At 36.6% G+C, this 14438-nt stretch overlaps 1 protein-coding gene across 1 annotated transcript in view; it reads right to left on the bottom strand.

Moving 5' to 3' along the window:
• Window positions 1-14438, bottom strand: part of VWA3B (von Willebrand factor A domain containing 3B) — a 236738-nt gene that overhangs the window by 45604 nt on the left and 176696 nt on the right. The gene's annotated exons all lie outside the window — the stretch shown is intronic.

Genomic DNA, 14438 nt, shown 5'->3' on the forward strand with positions numbered 1-14438 from the left:
GAGATAAATGAAGGAAAAAAAATACAACATATCAAAATGTATGAAATGCAGTGAAAGCAGTACTGAGAAGGAAGTTTATAGTGGTAAACACATTTTAAAAGGAGGAAGGTCCCAAATTAACAATTTAACTTTACTTTTGAAGGAACTAGGAAAAGAACAAATGAAAGCCCAAGTTAGCAGAGGGAAGAAAATAATAAAGATTAGAAATAGAGTATAGAAAAACAATAGAAAAAAAATCAATGAAAGCAAGATTGGTTTTTTTGAAAAGACCTACAAAATTGACAAATTCTTAGCTAGACTAACCAAGAAAAAAGAGAGAAGACTCAAATAACTAAAATCAGAAATGAAAGTGGAAACACTACAACTGATGACACAGAAATTAAAAGGATTATGAGACTACTATGAACAATATTACACCGACAAATTGCATAACCAAGAAGAAATGGATAAATTCCTAGAAACATACTGCCTACTAAGACTGAATCACGAATAAACTAAAAAACTGAATAGATGTATAACTAGTAAGGAGATCAAATCAATAATCAAAAACCTCCTAACAAATAAAAGCCCAGTACCACATGGCTTAACTGGAGAATTCTGCCAAACAATGAAATAATTAATAACAATTCTCTTCAAACCTCTTTCAAAAGATTGAAAAAGGTGAAATACTCCTAACTCATTTTATGAGACAGAAATTATGCCGATACCATAACCAGACAGAGATACTACAAGGAAAAAGAAACTACAGACCAATGTCCCTGATGAACAGTGATGCAAAAATCCCCCAAAAACAGTAGCAAACTGAATTAAACAGCATGTTAAAAAGATAATCACCATGAAAAAAATGGGCTTCATTCCTGGAATGCAAGGATGGTTCAACATATGAAAATTAACGTAATATACCACATTAACAAAATGAAGGACAAAACCCACATGATTATCTCAAGTGATGCAGAAAAATCATTTGACAAAAGTCAACATCCTTTCATGATAAAAACACTCAGCAAACTAGGAATAGAAAGAAACCACATCAACATAAGGAAGCCTACAGCTACTATTGTACTTAATAATGAAAGATTGAAAGCTTTTCCTCTAAGATCAGGAATAAGGCAACAATGCCCACTCTTCTCCCTTTATTCAACATAGTACTGGAAGTCTTAGAGAAATTAGGCAAGAAAAAGAAAGGAACAATATCCAAATTAGAAAAGAAGAAGTAAAATTATCTTTGTTTGTAGAGGACATGATTTTCCATGTAGAAAACCCTAAAGATTCCGCAAATACTGTTAGAACTAATAAATTCAGCAAACTTAAAGGATATAAAATCAACACACAAAATCAGTTGCATTTCTATACACTAACAATGAACAATCAGGTAAGGAATTAAGAGAATAATCCCATCTACAATAGCATCAAAAAGAATAAATTAGGAATAATTTTAAGGAAGTGAGAGACTTGTACACTGAAAACTACAAAACATTGCTGAAAGAAATTAAAGAAGACACAAATAAATAAAAAAGACATTTTGTGTTCATGGATTGAAAGACTTAATTTTTAAAATGTCCATACTACCCAAAATGATGTACAATTCTATGCAATCCCTATCAAAATCCCAATGGTATTTTTTGTATAAATTCAAAAAAATCCTAAAATTTATATGGAATTTCAACAGATCCTGAATAGCCAAAACAATCTTGAGAAAGAAGAACAGAGTTAGAGGCCTCATACTTCCAGATATCAAAACATATTACAAAGCAACGATAATCAAAACAGTGTACTGTCTGTAGTGTAATCAAAGCAGTGGTACTGGCCTAAAGACAGACATATTGAATACTGGAACAGAATAAAGAGTCCATAGATAAGCTCCCATGTGATCTTGTCAAGTGATTTTTGACAAGGATGCCAAGACTACACAAAGGAAAAATGACAGTCTCTCCAAGAAGTGATTCTGGGGAAACTGGTTATCCATATGCAAAAGAATGGAGTTAGACCCTTGGTTTAAAACATATATAAAAACTAACTCAAACAGATTAAATATCCAAGCCTATAAAACTCCTAGAAGAAAACAGGGATAAAGCTTCATTATACTGAATTTGGCAAGCTTTTTTGGATATGACACCAAAAGTGTAGGCAGCAAAAGCAAAAACAGACAAATAAGACTATATTAAACTTAAAAACTTTTGTGCATCAAAGAAAACAGCTGCACATCAACAGAGTAAAACAGCAACCTAAAAAATGGGAGAAAGTGTATGAATATCATAAACCTGAGAATGGGTTAATGTCCAGAATATATAAACAACTCCTACAACTCAACAACAACAACACAACCCAGTTTAAAAATGGATAAAGGGCTTGACTAGACATTTCTCCAAAGAAGATATACAAATGTCCAGGAATCATGTAAAAAAAAAATCAGAGAAATGCAAATCAAAACCACTATGAGATATCCTTCATATCCGTTAGGATGGTCACTACAAAAACAAAACAAAATAGAAAATAAGAAGTGTTGCCAAGGATGTGGAGAAGGATTCATGAAGCTCAGAAAACTTCCAGCAGGACAAACTCAAAGAGAGTCACACCAACACACATTGTAATTAAACTACTGAAGGGCAAAGAGAGAATCTTGAAAGGAACAAGACAAAAGTGACTTGTCATAAATAAGGACTCTTCTATAAGATTAACAATTGATTTCACATCATCAACTATGGAAGCCAGAAGGCAACAAGTTGATATATTTAATGTCCCAAAAAAAAATATGTCAGTCAAGAATTCTCTATCTGGTAACCCTATTCTTCAAAAATGAAGACAAGTTTAAGACATTTCCAGATAAATAAAAGGTAAGAGAGTTTGTTACTAGTAGACTTGCCCTAAAAGGAATGCTATAAAGAGCTCTTCATGTTCAAGTGAAAGGATACTGGAAGATAATTCTAAGCCACATGAAGAAATAAACAGTACTAGTAAAGATAACTACATAGGTAAATACAAACACTAGTATTCTTGTATGTTTGGTATGTAACTCCTTTTGTTGTTTTCTTTATTCTTTAAGAGGCAAACGCATAAAATAATAATTATAAATCAGTGTTAATGGGCACACAATGTAAATGATATAATTTGTGACAATAACTATATAAAGGAGGTTGAAGCTGAATAGGAACAGTTAATGTTGGCTACTAAAACTACCTTCATATCAATTCAAACAAGATTGTTATAAATTTAGGAGTTTAACTATAATTCCCATGGTAACCACTAAGAAAATAACTAAAAAGTATACAGAAAAGGAAATAAAGAGTGATCACAACGACCCATTAGAACAAATCAAAAATAAAAGAAACAAATATTGGAGAAATTGAGGAACAAAAATTTTGACTTGCAAAACAAATAGCACAATGGCAGAAGTAAATTCTTCATTATTGGTAATCACTTTAAATGTCAACAGATTAAACTCACCAATTAAAACAGAAAGACTGGCAGAACGAGGAAAATAATGATCCAACTATATGCTGCTTAAAAAGAGATTCATTTTAGACCTAAAGACACAAATAGGTTAAAAGTGAAAGGATGAAAAAAGATATTCCATGGAAATAGTAACCAAAGAGAGTTGGAGTGGCTATAATATTACCAGCAAAATAGATTCATTATAAATTGTTACAAGAGACAAAAGGTAACATCTTATATTGCTAAAAGTCTCAAATCATCAAGCAGATATAAAAATTAGAAACATACATGCATACTGAGCCCTAAAATGTGTGAAGCAAATATTGACAGAACCACAGGGAGGCATAGACAGTTATGTATGGTTATGCCTTGGTATCCATGGGGGATTGGTTCTAGTAGCCCCATGGAAGCCAAAATCCACAGATGCTCAAGCCTCTTAAATAAAATAGTGTCATACTTGCATATAACCTACACACATCCTTCTGTACACTTTAAATCATTTCTAGATTATTTATAACACCAAATACAATGTAAATGCTATGTAAATAGTTGTTATACTATACTTATTTTCACTTGTATTTTTATTGTTGTATTATTATTTTTCTTTTTTAAAAAATATTTTTTGGGGTGGAGCCAAGATGGCCGAATAGGAACAGCTCCGGTCTCCAGCTCCCAGCCCCAGCGACACAGAAGACGGGTGATTTCTGCATTTCTGCTTGAGGTACCGGTTTCATCTCACTAGGGAGTGCCTAACAGTGGGTTCAGGACAGTCGGTGAAGCGCACTGTGCGCGAGCCGAAGCAGGGCGAGGCATTGCCTCACTCGGGAAGCGCAAGGGGTCAGGGAGTTCCCTTTCCTAGTCAAAGAAAGGGGAAACAGACGGCACCTGGAATATCGGGTCAGTCCTGTCCTAATACTGCGCTTTTCCAACGGGCCTGGAAAACGGCACACTAGGAGATTGTGTCCCACACCTGGCTCGGAGGGTCCTATGCCCACAGAGTCTCGCTGATTGCTAGGACAGCAGTCTGAGATCACGCTGCAAGGCGGCAACGAGGCTGGGGGAGGGGCGCCCGCCATTGCCCAGGCTTGCTTAGGTAAACAAAGCAGCCAGGAAGCTCGAACTGGGTGGAGCCCATCACAGCTCAAGGAGGCCTGCCTGCCTCTGTAGGCTCCACCTCTGGGGGCAGGGCACAGACAACCAAAAACTCAGCGAGAACCTCCACAGCCTTAAATGTCCCTGTCTGACTGACAGCTTTGAAGAGAGTAGTGGTTCTCCCAGCACGCAGCTGGAGATCTGAGAACCGACAGACTGCCTCCTAAAGCGGGTCCCTCACCCCTGAGCAGCCTAACTGGGAGGCACCCCCCCAGTAGGGACAGACTGACACCTCATTCAACCGGGTACTCCTCTGAGACAAAACTTTCAGAGGAACTATCAGACAGCTGAATTTGTGGTCTCACGAAAATCCGCTGTTCTGCAGCCACCGGTGCTGACACCCAGCCAAACAGGGTCTGGAGTGGACCTCTAGTAAACTCCAACAGACCTGCAGCTGAGGGTCTTGTCTGGTAGAAGGAAAATTAACAAACAGAAAGGACATCCACACCAAAAACCCATCTGTACATCACCATCATCGAAGACAAAAAGTAGACAAAACCACAAAGATGGGGAAAAAACAGACCAAAAAAACTGGAAACTCTAAAAAACAGAGCACCTCTCCTCCTCCAAAGGAACGCAGTTCCTCACCAGCAACGGAACAAAGCTGGATGGAGGATGACTTTGATGAGTTGAGAGAAGAAGGCTTCAGACGATCAAATTACTCTGAGCTGCGAGAGGAAATTCAAAACAATAGCAAAGAAGTTAAAAACTTTGAAAAAAAATTAGAAGAATGGATAACTAGAATAACCAATGGAGAGAAGGGCTTAAAGGAGATGATGGAGCTGAAAGCCAAGTTTCGAGAACTACGCGAAGAATGCAGAAGCCTCAGTAGCAGATGCGATCAACTGGAAGAAAGGGTATCGCTGATAGAAGATGAAATGAATGAAATGAAGAGAGAAGGGAAGTTTAGAGAAAAAAGAATAAAAAGAAATGAACAAAGCCTCCAAGAAATTTGGGACTATGTGAAAAGACCAAACCTACGTCTGATTGGTGTACCTGAAAATGATGGGAAGAATGGAACCAAGTTGGAAAACACTCTGCAAGATATTATCCAGGAGAACTTCCCCAATCTAGCAAGGCAGGCCAGCATTCAGATTCAGGAAATACAGAGAACGCCACAAAGATACTCCTCGAGAAGGGCAACTCCAAGACACATAATTGTCAGATTCACCAAAGTTGAAATGAAGGAAAAAATGTTAAGGGCAGCCAGAGAGAAAGGTCGGGTTACCCACAAAGGGAAGCCCATCAGACTAACAGCTGATCTCTCAGCAGAAACTCTACAAGCCAGAAGAGAGTGGGGGCCGATATTCAACATTCTTAAAGAAAAGAATTTTCAACCCAGAATTTCCTATCCCGCCAAACTAAGCTTCATAAGTGAAGGAGACATAAAATACTTTACAGACAAGCAAACGCTGAGTGATTTTGTCACCACCAGGCCTGCCCTAAAAGAGCTCCTGAAGGAAGCACTAAACATGGAAAGGAACAACCGGTACCAGCCCCTGCAAAAACATGCCAAATTGTAAAGACCATCGAGGCTAGGAAGAAACTATAGCAACTAACGAGCAAAATAACCAACTAACATCATAATGACAGGATCAGATTCACACATAACAATATTCACGTTAAATGTAAATGGGCTAAATGCCCCAATCAAAAGACACAGACTGGCAAACTGGATAAGGAGTCAGGACCCATCAGTGTGCTGTATTCAGGAAACCCATCTCATGTGCAGAGACACACATAGACTCAAAATAAAGGGATGGAGGAAGATCTATCAAGCAAATGGAAAACAAAAAAAGGCAGGGGTTGCAATCCTAGTCTCTGATAAAATAGACTTTAAACCAACAAAGATCAAAAGAGACAAAGAAGGCCATTACATAATGGTAAAGGGATCAATTCAACAAGAAGAGCTAACTATCCTAAATATATATGCACCCAACACAGGAGCACCCAGATTCATAAAGCAAGTCCTGAGTGACCTACAAAGGGACTTAAACTCCCACACAATAATAATGGGAGATTTTAACACCCCACTGTCAGCATTAGACAGATCAACGAGACAGAAAGTTAACAAGGATATCCAGGAATTGAACTCAGCTCTACATAAAGTGGACCTAATAGACATCTACAGAACTCTCCACCCCAAATCAACAGAATATACATTTTTTTCAGCACCACACCACACCTATTCCAAAATTGACCACATAGTTGGAAGTAAAGCTCTTCTCAGCAAATGTAAAAGAACAGAGATTATAACAAACTGTCTCTCAGACCACAGTGCAATCAAACTAGAACTCAGGATTAAGAAACTCAGTCAAAACCGCTCAACTACATGGAAACTGAACAACCTGCTCCTGAATGACTATTGGGTACATAATGAAATGAAGGCAGAAATAAAGATGTTCTTTGAAACCAATGAGAACAAAGACACAACATACCAGAATCTCTGGGACACGTTCAAAGCAGTGTGTAGAGGGAAATTTATAGCACTAAATGCCCACGAGAGAAAGCAGGAAAGATCCAAAATTGACACCCTAACATCACAATTAAAAGAACTAGAAAACCAAGAGCAAACACATTCAAAAGCTAGCAGAAGGCTAGAAATAACTAAAATCAGAGCAGAACTGAAGGAAATAGAGACACGAAAAACCCTTCAAAAAATTAATGAATCCAGGAGCTGGTATTTTGAAAAGATCAACAAAATTGATGGACCGCTAGCAAGACTAATAAAGAAGAAAAGAGAGAAGAATCAAATAGATGCAATAAAAAACGAAAAAGGGGATATCACCACCGATCCCACAGAAATACAATCTATCATCAGAGAATACTACAAACACCTCTATGCAAATAAACTAGAAAATCTAGAAGAAATGGATAAATTCCTCGACAAATACACCCTCCCAAGACTAAACCAGGAAGAAGTTGAATCTCTGAATAGACCAATAACAGGTTCTGAAATTGTGGCAATAATCAATAGCTTACCAACCAAAAAGAGTCCAGGACCTGATGGATTCACAGCTGAATTCTACCAGAGGTACAAGGAGGAACTGGTACCATTCCTTCTGAAACTATTCCAATCGATAGAAAAAGAGGGAATCCTCCCTAACACATTTTACGAAGCCAGCATCGTCCTGATACCAAAACCTGGCAGAGACATAACCAAAAAAGAGAATTTCAGACCAATATCCTTGATGAACATTGATGCAAAAATCCTCAATAAAATACTGGCAAACCGAATCCAGCAGCACATCAAAAAGCTTATCCACCATGATCAAGTGGGCTTCATCCCTGGGATGCAAGGCTGGTTCAACATACACAAATCAATAAATGTAATCCAGCATATAAACAGAACCAAAGACAAAAACCACATGATTATCTCAATAGATGCAGAAAAGGCCTTTGACAAAATTCAACAACCCTTCATGCTAAAAACTCTCAATAAATTAGGTATTGATGGGACGTATCTCAAAATAATAAGAGCTATCTACAACAAACCCACAGCCAATATCATACTGAATGGGCAAAAACTGGAAGCATTCCCTCTGAAAACTGGCACAAGACAGGGATGCCCTCTCTCACCGCTCCTATTCAACATAGTGCTGGAAGTTCTGGCCAGAGCAATCAGGCAGGAGAAGGAAATAAAGGGTATTCAATTAGGAAAAGAGGAAGTCAAATTGTCCCTGTTTGCAGATGACATGATTGTATATCTAGAAAACCCCATTGTCTCAGCCCAAAATCTCCTTAAGCTGATTAGCAACTTCAGCAAAGTCTCAGGATACAAAATTAATGTACAAAAATCACAAGCATTCTTGTACACCAATAACAGACAAACAGAGAGCCAAATCATGAGTGAACTCCCATTCACAATTGCTCCAAAGAGAATAAAATACCTAGGAATCCAACTTACAAGGGATGTGAAGGACCTCTTCAAGGAGAACTACAAACCACTGCTCAATGAAATAAAAGAGGATACAAACAAATGGAAGAACATTCCATGCTCATGGGTTGGAAGAATCAATATCGTGAAAATGGCCATACTGCCCAAGGTAATTTATAGATTCAATGCCATCCCCATCAAGCTACCAATGACTTTCTTCACAGAATTGGAAAAAACTACTTTAAAGTTCATATGGAACCAAAAAAGAGCCCGCATCGCCAAGTCAATCCTAAGCCAAAAGAACAAAGCTGGAGGCATCACGCTACTTGACTTTAAACTATACTACAAGGCTACAGTAACCAAAACAGCATGGTACTGGTACCACAACAGAGACATAGATCAATGGAAAAGAACAGAGTCCTCAGAAATGATGCCGCATAGCTACAACTATCTGATCTTTGACAAACCTGACAAAAACAAGAAATGGGGAAAGGATTCCCTATTTAATAAATGGTGCTGGGAAAACTGGCTAGCCATATGTAGAAAGCTGCAACTGGATCCCTTCCTTACACCTTATACAAAAATTAATTCAAGATGGATTAAAGACTTATATGTTAGACCTAAAACCATTAAAATCCTACAAGAAAACCTAGGCAATACCATTCAGGACATAGGCGTGGGCAAGGACTTCATGTCTAAAACACCAAAAGCAATGGCAACAAAAGCCAAAATCGACAAATGGGATCTCATTAAACTAAAGAGCTTCTGCACAGCAAAAGAAACTATCATCAGAGTGAACAGGCAACCTACACAATGGGAGAAAATTTTTGCAACCTACTCATCTGACAAAGGGCTAATATCCAGAATCTACAATGAACTCAAACAAATTTACAAGAAAAAAACAAACAACCCCATCAAAAAGTGGGCGAAGGACATGAACAGACACTTCTCAAAAGAAGACATTTATGCAGCCAAAAAACACATGAAGAAATGCTCCTCATCACTGGCCATCAGAGAAATGCAAATCAAAACCACAGTGAGATACCATCTCACACCAGTTAGAATGGCCATCATTAAAAAATCAGGAAACAACAGGTGCTGGAGAGGATGTGGAGAAATAGGAACACTTTGACACTGTTGGTGGGACTGTAAACTAGTTCAACCATCATGGAAGTCAGTGTGGCGATTCCTCAGGGATCTAGAACTAGAAATACCATTTGACCCAGCCATCCCATTACTGGGTATATACCCAAAGGACTATAAATCATGCTGCTATAAAGACACATGCACACATGTTTATTGCGGCACTATTCACAATAGCAAAGAGTTGGAACCAACCCAAATGTCCAACAACGATAGACTGGATTAAGAAAATGTGGCACATATACACCATGGAATACTATGCAGCCATAAAAAATGATGAGTTCGTGTCCTTTGTAGGGACATGGATGAAACTGGAAAACATCATTCTCAGTAAACTATCGCAAGGACAAAAAACCAAACACCGCATGTTCTCACTCATAGGTGGGAATTGAACAATGAGAACTCATGGACACAGGAAGGGGAACATCACGCTCCGGGGACTGTTGTGGGGTGGGGGGAGGGGGGAGGGACAGCATTAGGAGATACACCTAATGCTAAATGACGAGTTAATGGGTGCAGGAAATCAACATGGCACATGGATACATATGTAACAAACCTGCACATTGTGCACATGTACCCTAAAACCCTAAAGTATAATTAAAAAAAAAAAAAAGAAAAATTACCTAACACTTGGAAACAAAAAACAAACAAACAAAAAAAAATAAAGGACCCACCTCTCAAAAAAAAAAAAAAAAAAAAAAAAAAAAATATTTTTTATGCATGGTTGGCTGAATCATGGATGCAGATTCCAAATATATGGAGGGCCAACTGTGTAAAAATAGCTGGAGACTTCAACGCCTCACTTTAGATAATGGATAAAACATCTAGACAGAAAATTTATAAGAAAATAGAGGACTAGAAAACACTGTAAATGAACTAGACCTAACAAACATACCCAAAACACCCCATCCAGCAACATCAGAATATACATTAAGTGCACATTTAACATTTTCTGAGATAGACCATATGTTAATCATAGCAATTCTCAAGATATTTAAAAGGTCAAAATCACACAAAGTATATTTTCCACCCACAATGGAATAAAGCTAGAACAATAATGAAGGGAAAACTGGAAAAATGGAAAATGCATAGAAATTAAATACCACATTCAAAGGACCAATAGGCCAAAGAAGAAATTACTAGAGAAATTAGAAAGCAATATGAGATAAATGAAAATGAAAACGTAACACACCCAAATTTATGGGTGCAGCAAAGCCAGTGCTCAGAAGAAGTTTTATGACTGTAAATTCCTCATTAAAAGATAGCTCTCAAATCAACAACCTAAATTTACACCTTAAGGACCTAGAAAAAGGAGGGAAAACTAAATCCAAAGCCAGCAGAGGAAAGAAATAATAAAGAGGAGAGCACTTATAAACAAATTATAGAATAGAAAAACAATTGAGAGAATCAACAAAATGAAAAGTTTGTTCCTTGAGTATATCAACAAATCTTCAGCTAGATTGACTAAAAGGAAAAAACACATAATTACTACTATCAGAAGTGAATGCAGGCACATTACTAATTCAGCTTACAAAAATCAAAAGAATTATAGAGAATATTATGAATAGTTCTATGCCAAAAATAGATAATCTAGATGAAATGCACAAATTCCTAGAAACAGATTACCAAAATGACTTAAGAAGAAATAGATAATCTCAACAGCCTATATAACAATTAAATACTTTGCGTAAGAAATCAAAAACCTCCCAACAAAGGGAAGTTAAGAAGCAGATGCCTTCACTGGTGAATTCCACCAAGCAAACAATTAACAACAATGCTGCTCAAACTCTTCCAAAAAATGGATGAGGGAATACTTCTTAACAGTCAATAAGAAGAGAATTACCCTGATACCAAGCCCAGACAAACATGTCAAAGAAAACTACAGACCATTTTCTTCATAAATATGGACATAAATATTCTTAATAAAACACTAGCAAATCAAATCCAACAGAACATTAAAAGGATTATACACCATGACTAAGTAGGATTTATGCCAGAAATTCAGGAGTGGTTCAACCCAAGAAAATAAAATGATTTAATATATCACACTAGTAGAGCAAAGGGAAAAAAACCATGATCATCTCAATAGATATAGAAAAAGCACTTGACAAAATTTAACGCACACTTTTCATGATAAAAACAATCAGAAAACTAGGAATACAGGGAACTTCCTTGCTTTCTCACTGGGATCAGGAACAAGACAAGAATGTCCCCTTTCGCCACTGCCATTCAATGTTGTTCTGAAGTACTAGCTAGATCAATAGGTAAGAAAAAGAAATAAAAGGCATCCAAATTAGAAAGAAGTAAAATTATTTCTGCTTCCAGATGACATGTTTCTATAAATAGAAAACCCTATAGATTCCCCACAAAGCCACTAGTACCAATAAATTCAGCAAAGTTGCAAGGTACAAGGTCAAAATACAAAATTCAGCTGTGTTTTTATGTACTAGCAATGAACAATCTGAAAATGAAGTTAAGAAAACAATCCCATTTATAATAGCACCCAAAAGAACAAAACAACAGAGGATGTGAAAGGCATGTATACTGAAAACTACATAACATTGCTGAAGGAATTAAAGATCCACTAAATAAACGGAAAGACATCCTATGTTCATTGATTGGAAGACAATATTATTAAAATGGTAATACCCTTCAAAGCAATCTTTAGATTAAATATAATCCCTATAAAAATTCCAATTTTTTTTTTTTTTTCAGAAATAGAAAAGCCAATCCTCAAACTTACACAAAACTTCATGGGGCCCTGAATAGCCCAAACAATTTTGAAATAGAAGAACAAAGTTGAAGGACTCATACTTCCTAATTTCAAAACTGAGTACAAATCTACAGTAATTAAAACAGTGTCAACTTGCATAAAGATAGTCATACATAGACCAGTGGAATAGAATAGACAGTCCAGAAATAAACCCAAACATTTATGGTCAGATGATTTTTGACAAGGGTGCCAAGACCATTCAAAGGGAAAGAATAGTCTCTGAAACAAATTGTGCTGGATAAACTGGATATTTACATGCAAAAGAATGAAGTTGGAACCCTACTTCACACCAGATACAAAAATTCACTCAAAAATGGATCAAAAGCCCAAATGTAAGACCTAAAACTGTAAACATATTAGAAGAAAACAAAAGGATAAATGCTCATGACTTTGTATTTGGCAATGGATTCTTAGATTTGACACCAAAAACACAAACAAAAGAAAAAAAAGATGAATTCACTTCCTAAAACTTAAAAACTTTTGGACCTCCAAGGACATTATGAAGAATATGAAAAGATAACCCATAGCATGGGAGAAAATACTGGCTAATCAGATATCTGATAATGACTTAATCCTCAGAAGTCATACAACAAAAACTCAGTAACGAAAACACAACCCAATTTGAAAATGGACAAAGAACTTGAATAAACATTTCTCCAAAGAAGATATATAAATGGACAACAAGCACATGAAAAGATGTTTAACATCATTGGTCATTAAGAAAATGTGTATCAAAACCACAACAGAATAGCCTTTCACACCCATGACGATGACTTAAAAAAAAAAAGAAAAGGAAAATGTCAAGTGTTAGTGAGGATGTGGAACAATAAGAACCTACCACATGATGCAGCAATCTCACTACTGGATATTTATCCAAAGATAGTAAATCAATATGTATCATAGGGACACCTGCACCCTCATGTTTATTGCAGCAAGATATGGAATTAAACTAAGTATCCATCAACGGATGGATGGATAAAGAAAATGTGGTATATATACACAATGGAATACTATTCAGCCAAAAAAGGAAGAAAATCCTATCATTTGCAGCAACATGGATGGAACTGGAGGTCATGATATTAAGTGAGATAAGCTGGGCACAGAAAGACAAATAGTTCTCACTCATCTGTAGGAGCTAAAAAGAAAAAAAAAAAAAGTTGATCTTATGGAGGCAGAAAATAGAATCATAGTTACCAGAGGCAGGGAAGAGTGTGTGTGGAGGCAGGGGAGATGAAGAGAGGTTTGGTTGATGAATACAAACATACAGTTAGGTAGAAGGAAAAAGTTCTAGCACTTGATAACACAGTAGGGAGACCATAGTTAACAATAATTTATTGTATATTTCAAAATAGCTAGAAGAGACAACTTGAAATGTTCCCAACACAAAGGGATAATAAATGTTTGAGGTGATAGCCTAAACACCCTGATTTGATCATTACATGTGTGCAAGTATCAAAATATCACATGTAACCCAAAATATGTACAATTATTATGGGTCAATAAAACTAAATAGATATGTTCTAAAAATGGCATAGCCACTGTGGAAAAACAGTTTGGTGGTTCCTCAAAAAGTTAAGCATAGAATTACCATGTGACAAGTAAATCCACTGCTAGGTATATACCCAAAAGAAATGAAAACATACGTCCACAAAGAAACTTCTACACAAATGCATATAGCAACATACTTCATGATAGCAAAAAAGCAGAAGTAACCCAAATGCCCGTCAGTGGAAGAATGGACAGACAAATGTGGTGTATATATACAAATGTAGTACTGATACCTGGGTGAACCTTGAAAACATGAGGCTTTTCCATTAACTAAATAAAAGCTGCCAGACACAAAAGGTCACATGCTGTATGATTCCCTTTATATGACATATCCAGAGTAGCCAAAATCATAAAGACAGGAAGCAAACTGGTGGTAACCCACAAAAGGGAGAGACAGGAATGGGGAGTGATTAATTTATGGTTACAAAGTGTTTTTCTGGGGTAATGAAAAAGTTTTGAAACTAGAAAAAGGTAGTGGTTTGCAGAAAATTTTGAATATTTTAAATACCTCTG

This window comes from Symphalangus syndactylus, chromosome 14 (assembly GCF_028878055.3).
Source record: "Symphalangus syndactylus isolate Jambi chromosome 14, NHGRI_mSymSyn1-v2.1_pri, whole genome shotgun sequence".
Taxonomy (NCBI): domain Eukaryota; kingdom Metazoa; phylum Chordata; class Mammalia; order Primates; family Hylobatidae; genus Symphalangus; species Symphalangus syndactylus.